Source organism: Hyalella azteca, unplaced genomic scaffold (genome assembly GCF_000764305.2).
Source record: "Hyalella azteca isolate HAZT.00-mixed unplaced genomic scaffold, Hazt_2.0.2 contig4375, whole genome shotgun sequence".
NCBI classification, from domain to species: domain Eukaryota; kingdom Metazoa; phylum Arthropoda; class Malacostraca; order Amphipoda; family Hyalellidae; genus Hyalella; species Hyalella azteca.
The window spans coordinates 1-7479 of record NW_025934594.1 but is presented as its reverse complement, the minus strand read 5'-3'; the positions used below and the strand labels follow the sequence as shown (position 1 = coordinate 7479).

General features: G+C 39.5%; 1 long non-coding RNA gene across 1 annotated transcript; it reads left to right on the top strand.

Annotated features, from left to right (window-relative positions):
* Positions 1 to 2261: 2261 nt before the first annotated feature.
* LOC108670002 lies at positions 2262 to 3273 on the top strand. The gene is made up of 3 exons (XR_001930699.2): positions 2262 to 2504; positions 2956 to 3041; positions 3207 to 3273. It is a non-coding gene; the product is annotated as an uncharacterized LOC108670002 (long non-coding RNA).
* Positions 3274 to 7479: the final 4206 nt, after the last annotated feature.

Below are 7479 nucleotides of genomic sequence, written 5' to 3'. Positions count from 1 at the left end.
TGAGGGCAGCAGATAACGGCTATGAGGGCAGCAGATAACGGCTATGAGGGCAGCAGATAACGGCTATGAGGGCAACAGATAACGGCGGACGCCGACATAGCTGCAACAACCCCCGACCAGATTAAACATCTCAACAAGACTCACACAGCTCACAACGGTTCAAACATCTCACAATGATTCAAATACTACATGAAATGTTGTATGTAGACTGCAAATTCCCTACTTGCAATCAGACCGGAGAGATTAGGTATACCGGCGCTGAGGTGGGCCGAGGCTGGAAGTAGCAGATGTGTCAATCCTGACTTTCGTACTAGTGACTCGCTTACAGGGGATTACCTGACAGTCGCCTAGGATCAAGAACTGTGTCCCTCAGCTAACTCACTCTCTCTCTCTTCTCCGCGTCTTAGCTCCGTAGTAGACTACTTGTTGAATTTGTTATTTAATAAACTTTGAGAAACTTGCCGCTGGTCATAAATCCCGCCCGCCTCAAGCATTGCTTCGCAGCCAATTGGGCCTCTATTTACCCATTCAGCTCCGGTCATTGGTAGGTGGGACAAGGATGGTCAATGCGAACCGTTAGGTGAGGTTACCGGCTGCTCGGTGTTCGGAGGCCGGATCCTTACATTGGTGGCCAGTATGAGGATTGGCTGGTAAAATTAACTTGTCACGGACGGGGGTATCCAATGCCAATTGTTTCCTATTATGTATCGCTCGGAGTCAGAATTCCACTAGATTCAACTTTTATTACCGATGTTAAAAACCTGGGATTTGAAGGGCAAGATTTGCGCAACTATGTTAGTGAACGAAAGGCAGCATATTGTAGATCGGAGGAGGAGGAACGCGAGGCGCGGAAGTTGGAGTTATCGAGAGATCAGAGCAGGAGGTGGAGAGGGGGAAGCAGGCACACGAACGTAAACTCCGAGCGCTTGAACTAGAGAAGCTGAAGCTCGGAGATGAGATAAGTTCACGAGAAACTCAGCTGGAGCTTGCTAGATTGCAAGCCAACTCCGCCCCCACCGGCCCCGCTGCAGACAGGTCATTCGTCAAGTTGGCCGCCTATATGGAGGGAGAGGATGTGTCTATTTATCTCAACACGTTTGAGAAGGTAAAAGAAGCAAACCAGTGGAGCGACAGCATTGCAGTCACAGCCTTGCTGAATGATTTTGCATATACCAAGGTCAGCCACTTCCTCAGCACCTTATCTCTGGAGTTGTCCTACGGGGCGATGAAACTTCAAATTGTCAAGACCTTCGGTTTCACTATTTATGATTATCAATCTAAATTCAGGAATGTGAAACAGAAGACCAGTTCGTTCAGGCAGTTTGTCCGGTATCTTAGAGAGAACTTGAGTAAAATGTGTCAGATCGCTGAATTGGCAGTGATGCGAAGAAACTGGAGGAACTTCTCCTGAAGGACCAAAGTCTGCGGGCTGCGGAGCGTCCCGTGGCTGAATACTTAAAGGAGTGCAACATTTTCCGACGCGATTTGGAATTGGTCATTTGATGGCGGATAATTTTCAGGCCATTCATCGTCCTTCCAAGGGATCTGCGATGGATGATCGTGATCAGAGGGCGTCGGCGTGGCACGGCTCCACGTCTAGACAGGGTGGTGTGGAGCATGAAGCACACTGCAATAACACAGAGAGAAATTTTCGGCCCCGTGGGCGTCTCAGGAAGTGAGACATTTAGTATGTGTCTCAACTTAAACTCTCAACTATGAAGGAATTGCAATGCATTTTCTAATCATTAGTAAATTTGCCCCTGAGAAATGCTTATAATACTTTTTATATATATAATTTTGCTAAAAATTATTGAAAAAATAAGCAAACCGAGTGAAAAACTCATTTTCATTGCTGCTCAATTAGAAACGTAACGCGTTTGTAACCCAAGTGTAACGAACGCGCGTGCGTTCGTGTGTTCGTTCAAAGGCGTTGGCCAGTAACGCGCCATAGCTCAGCAGTATAGCTGTCGATTATCCATGTTTCTCGTGTGATAATCACCCATTTTTCTCTACATTTCCTTGCAAACCGTCTGCAGATTTGCTATACATTTAAAAATGTCTTCAATAAGTTTAATCTCGTCATATCACTGCAGTTTGTGCTTTTTGAAACTGAATTTCGCGCGAAGTTATCGTTGCTCTTCAAATATTCGAGACTTCGAGTTAGCATTGCCACTTGCCGAATTTTCCTGTTCGAACTTTCGAAGTGAGGTCGAGGGTTGTGTGAACGTTACCACTCTAAGAAACCATGTATACAACATCAACACACAAAAACTTTTTCAAAAAGAAAGTGCGGAAAACAAAGATCCATAAGACGTTGAGCTGTGTGAACAGATGGCCGCGAAGTTCAAAGTGGATTGTTGCTGCAGCCTCAGTTATATACATCTTGTGGTATTTAAAAACAATGTCTAAGTGAAGAGTATTCAAAAACAAAAACTTTTCAAGTTGATTGGGTTAAAAGTCCTGTGGTCAAGTCAAAAGGAACAAGTCTTTTCCATTAAACAGAGGTAAGTCTGCTGACTGCTGGACTTTGAGTGAATTTACAGACTGCTGTTTATTTTTTGTTTATAGAAATGTTTAGTGCTCCAAAGAATTTTTTAAGATGAAAGGTGTGCTAGCTTTTCTTGCCAGAATAGTTTTCTTGAAAATTATTAACCCAAGGACCAAGGTTTCAGTGATACTTTTTCATGAGATGAATCTATCAAAGGGGCAATGAGGGACAGGCAGGATAATAACTAAATAAGGGACCATCCTCTGAAATTTTGTATAAATGGAGCAGCTGAACTAATTAAAATATTGAAAAACTAGAAACAGTGGTGTAAAGTTTAAAATGCTTCATGGTAAGAAGTTATTAACAAAAAACGCTCAAAACTGTTCCTTATTACCCGTTGATGATAATAGGTACAACTGAATTTCTTTAAGGTAATATGTTAAATTATTGCCATTCTACTGTTGCAGGAACTTGACGGCATGTTCAGGCAAGAAGAGGCCAAATGAAGAGAATCAGATGGCAAAATGGCATCCAAAAGGGAATTTTTGATGATGTAAGGGGAGCTAGGTATTCTTTGCCAGAATTGATTTCGTAGAAATTAATAACCCAAGTGATAAGTAATAATTTATGGTGATATTAATAATACAACTTGATTTTTTTCTGTAAATTGGATATAGTTATTATAGTATGTTTAATTATTGCCATTGTACTATTTCAGGAACTTGAGGGCTTATAGCAGAAAAGAAGAGGTTGCATCATACACAAAAGAACACTTTGCATCATACTCCATGATGAGCTTTTATAAGCAGGTTAGTTTTCTGATACTTTCTTTGCTATCATAAAAATTTCAGGAGTGTCACCAGAATCTCTTTGACACTTAATAGCAGAAATTGCTAATATTTTTTACAACACTTCTCTTTAACTTCACTTCTTGTTTGTCTTTGTTTTTCTGTCTGCTTCTTATCTTGTAATCGATAGTTAACACACTTCTACCTCTCCAATCGATCTGAAATTTTGCACACTTGTTTAAAGTTGGAGACAATGCATGAATCAATTGACAGACTAAATACTTTTAAAAAATTTCAGTTTTTCAATATAAAAATAAAATTAAAAAATTATTTTTTTAATATTTCGTAATAAAATTAGAAATTCATTGTACATGTGTATCACCAGAGACACTGGATTCTTCAGAAGTGTTGTCTTTGAAAAGTAATTTTTAAATGCATATTTTACAACACTTCTCTTCAACTTCACTTCTTGTTTGTCTATTTGTCTGTCTGCTACAAATCTTATAATCAATTTTTAACACACGTCTACTTCTTCAATCGATCTAAAACTTTGCACACTTGCATAAAGTTGGAGACAATGCATGAATCAATTGACAGAATAAATAATTTCAAAAATAATTTTTTTTAATATTCAAAAATTAAAAAAATAATTGTCTGCTACAAATCTTATAATCAATATTTAATACACTTCTAGCTGTCCAATCTATCTGAAATTTTACAGACTTGTATAAAGTCGGAGACAATGCATGAATCAATTGACAGAATAAATAATTTTGAAAATTTAATTTCTTTTGTGAAATTTGTGTATTAAAATAATTTGAAAATTAATTTTTTTTATATGCGAAATTAAAATTAGAAAATCATTGTAAATGTTTTACATTGGAAACACCTGATTTTTTAGAAGTGTTGTCTTTAAAATTAATTTTTAAACGTATATTATTAAGTTTTTCCACAAAGCTCTTGATTCCCATGAAATTCAATTTCAATTCTTTTTGTGGAATAGTGTGGAGGATTTTATTATATCTTCATTTCTGTGAAACAGTGATAACAGTATTTGCAGGCTGAGGTTAAAATTTTATGATTATCATTCATTCCTCTTGCGGATTATGACCATCTTCAAATTTTTCAGATGCTGTCCTGATCAGAACCTGGATCTCGACGGTATGGCGTCCTCTCACTCGACGGTGTGGTGTCCCCTCAGTCGATGGTATGGTGTCCTCCCCTCGACGGTATGGTGTCCTCTTCCTCGATATTTTGGTTTCCTCTCCCTCGACGGTTGGGTGTTGTTTCGCTCGACGGTGGGGTGTTTCTTTCTACTTATCAACTATTCTTCCGTTATGCTAATTCCTGCCGTCTAGCTGTGTTTTCTATTTGTATTTTCCTTCGCCTAATTTGACAGTCAGATGCAGCATACGCGAATAATTATCGGTCTTGTTCATCATTTGTTATTTTTTTTCACAGATGAAAATAATTTATTAGCTTTTTTAAGTGTCCCATGTATTATGTCGAACTTAATAAAATCTAGTATTTGCATTATAAATGATTTTTATTGATAACCTTCCACTAAAAATATCGAAAATTTTCATTGGTGATGTCGGTAGTAGGAACTGATTCAAATGTGCGCTGATAAATGTAGAAAGGATATGTATGCTACGACAATATTGTAATACTTCTGAAAGAGTGGTTGCGATTACCGTAGATTTATTGAGAAAATGAACAATTTTTTTGAAAATTTTGAGACACATAGGTCTCAAAATCTCAGATTTTGAGACACATAGGTGTCTCAAAATCTCAGATTTTGAGACACTTGGGCGGCCGTAGGTGTCTCGCTTTCGGCACGCTCGATCGGAGAGGCCTAAGTGTCTCAAAACAGCGGTCAATTTTCTGTCAGTGAAAGGGTCTTCTTCAACCGACCCTGACCCAAGGAAGAGTTATTCCTGCGGATAAAAGACAGTAACCTCTATGTCAATGCATCTTTGTCGAATGCGGAGTTCAACAATTGAAAAAATTACCTTCCCATTTCTCATGGTTCCTGTAATGGCTAGAGTGTCAGAGTGCTACGCGATACGTGTCCTATATACTGGGGTCGTGGTCAGGAGGTCTCTAGTTCCTGAAGGCAACATTTCTTAGGAGACGGACAGATTAATTTTTGCAGATGAGCATTCCGTGAACGCCCCCAAGGCAATGATAGATCTGAATTGGCCACATTTCACCGGAAGAGCAGAAGCGCTATGTCTAACTGATATTCCGTTTTATGTGCTGCTAGGCAACATACCAGGTGCCACCTGTGCTTGTGGATTGAAGTCGTCGCTGGGGCCGCGACCGAAGAAGTGGCTGGTGAGCACGCGTGTGCCGTGCAAACGAGAGCCCAGCAGAAGGAAGAGCATTCGTGTGGAAAATTGCCGATGCCAACGAAGTTTAGTTCGAGACCGGTACAATTTGACCTTGATAAGTTATCGGCTGATGATATGGTGTTGTTCCAGAGTGAAGACACCTCGCTAAAGTCATACTTCCGAAAAAGCGGGACCATTTCAATCGGCTATCCGCGATCCGTATCTAGGAACGGTGTGCTGCTCAGGCTGAACAATCGTGGCAGACGTGCGAAGGATGTTGTGCAGCAGATAGTCCTTCCCACCCAATTTAGGCTTAAAGTAATGAGGCTGGCTCATGATACGGTTTTGTCGGGCCATTTGGGCACGCGTAAAACATAGGATAGGATATTTAATCACTTTTATTGGCCATGTTGTTTCGATGACGTCAGACGGTTCTGTCAATCGTGTGAGATCTGCCAAACTAAAGTTTCAAGCAAACCCGCTAGGGCTCCGTTAATTAATTTGCCAATCATAGATAAACCCTTTGCCAGAGTTGCTCTTGATATCATAAGTCCGCTGCCCAAATCTTCACGTGGAAATAGTTTTGTACTAGTGTCAATTGATTTATCAACCAAATATCCCGACGCGGTTCCCTTGAAGTACATTGACAGTCAGACAGTGGCGGAAGCGCTACTCGATATTTAGTAATTGTTTGACAGCCTAATTCCAACATTAGACTCATTGTAGATTATCGCAAAATTAATCCTCATGTTGGTAATGACAATTTCCCGATGCCAACCAAGATGTGTCGATAGAGAAGTTAAGCGATACCTCACAATAATTCAAACATTTTGCAATGATTCAAACACCTCACAATGATTTAAACAACTCACAATGTTGCAGACATCATACAACGATACAAACACCTCACAATGATTCAATCACCTCACAATGATCCAGACACCTCACAATGATTCAAACACCTCACAATGATTCAAACACCTCACAATGATTCAAACACCTCACAATGATTTAAACACCTCACAATGATTTAAACAACTCACAATGATTTAAACAACTCACAATGATTTAAACAACTCACAATGTTGCAGACACCTCACAACGATACACACACCTCACAATGATTCAAACACCTCACAATGATTCAGACACCTCACAATGATTCAAACACCTCACCTAGACTTAACAGCTGCCATCTCTCCTCCATTTCTCCAGGTTCTAATTTCATTACGGAACTAATTTGTCAATCCTGGTTCACAGATCAGAAATTCAGAGCACGGGAATTACCAGCTGTGAACTCTAAGCCAAAACGCCTTTCTTAACATTTAAAAGCTAGAAATATTATCTCGCACTAATGTTGATAGATGCCGACGTCGCGGCCGGCGTGGCTGCTATTATTCTGGCAACGTTTGAACTATTGCCAATTGTCTTATATTACCAATTGGCTTACATTACCAGAGGGCTTATATTAACAATTGGAATATATTAACAATTGGCTTATATTAACAATTGACTTATATTAACAATTGGTTTCTATTACCAATTGGCTTATATTACCAGAGGGCTTATATTGACAATTGGCTTATATTACCAGAGGGCTTATATTACCAATTGGCTTACATTACCAGAGGGCTTATTTTACCAATTGGAATATATTAACAATTGGCTTATATTAACAATTGGCTTATATTAACAATTGGCTTATATTACCAGATGGCTTATTTTAACAATTGGCTTCACAGCAAGTAAATGGCACGATAGTTCTAACAAATAACAAAAGATGCAAAATTAGTTCGCACAGACCCGATGCCGCACAACGTCTCATACAACACAGCGCGTGTGTTACTCACACCACCTGCACCACGTCTAG